This window comes from Echinococcus granulosus, assembly GCF_000524195.1.
Source record: "Echinococcus granulosus chromosome Unknown EG_S00330, whole genome shotgun sequence".
Taxonomy (NCBI): domain Eukaryota; kingdom Metazoa; phylum Platyhelminthes; class Cestoda; order Cyclophyllidea; family Taeniidae; genus Echinococcus; species Echinococcus granulosus.
Genome location: NW_020170710.1, coordinates 1 through 1,331, shown reverse-complemented (window position 1 = coordinate 1,331; position 1,331 = coordinate 1).

Genomic DNA, 1,331 nt, shown 5'->3' with positions numbered 1-1,331 from the left:
CACTCATTGAGGTGATTTTGGTTACCCGAATGATGCCACTACATTAGACTAACTGCCAGCCTCCGTTAAGAATGTGAGTATTTGCACAGACATGATTTGAAACACCCGCCTTGTTTCCTGATTGAATATATGGTTGTCGAATTCCTTCTACTACATACTGGCGCAACGCATTGGCAACAGATTGCTAATCCCATCTGCTGTAGCACTTTTCTTTTGGCTAACGAATGAAATCCGTACCTTAGGACCCTATTATACTCCATGTAAATTATTCTAGTGATGAATCTGCTTCCATGCACATCGAATATGCTAGCATAAGATCATGGTCTACAGTCATAACACTTATCCAATTGCTGCCACTCATATCCAAGGCATGTGCTTATCGCTAGTTAAGGGGATTTTTGAGACAAGTCAGCCCTAATCCTTAAACTGATCAACGCTAAAATGTGAAAATGGAGTCACCTTAGCAACATTTTTACCAGCGTTTTCCACAGAGTTAAAAATGACAAGGCAGCAAAATACACCGAAACTTTCCAATTGGGATTTTTATTTGCTCTAACCATGTCATACATCTACCGGGGTCGGTGTGTGTTATCCGATCGACAACATTAAATGTGATCTTAATTCCTACACACTACAACGAAACCTTTTCAGGGAAGTGCTGGCACACTAAAATTAGTGAGAAGCTAACATTTTTCCTTCACACTTTCCGCTTTTTCCCTCATTTAAATAATGCAGCACAAGACGTGCAACTTCTGTTTACCAGGTGCGTGTATTTGCAGGTGTCGCGAAGCTGCCTCATAACACCTACAATGGAGATAAATGTGCGTGAGATGTAAAAAACAAATTGCATTTTTTGTTCCAGTTAACTATTTTAGTTCCCAACAAGCTCACAAAGCCCCAGCTGCAACAAAATGAGATTTGACAATTCACAATAAACACTCGAATGACTTCGTATCTTTAATTTTGTGTCATTTGACAAAGACTGAAATTTGCGAATTTAAATTTTACTCTTAACTAAACTGTTCAATAGTCCCTTTGTGCACTTTATAATGCTTAAATAGCAAGTTTGCTATTGCAAATGATGTTCTGTTAATATCGATTAAACCCTATCATTTTTCCACAATGTCAGCTGTCAAGCCACCATGCTGGGTGTGAAGCAGTCATGGCATTCTTAGACTCACTATTTACTTAGAACTCTTTAATACACTTTCAAGAATAGAGTTCTTATCCATCATGTTGCAATGCTCTTAATTTGCCTACTACTTAAGGGCAAATACAAATTATTTGCTGATGTTGCTCTTGAGCCAAAAGTATTGAAGAAGGACAATGAA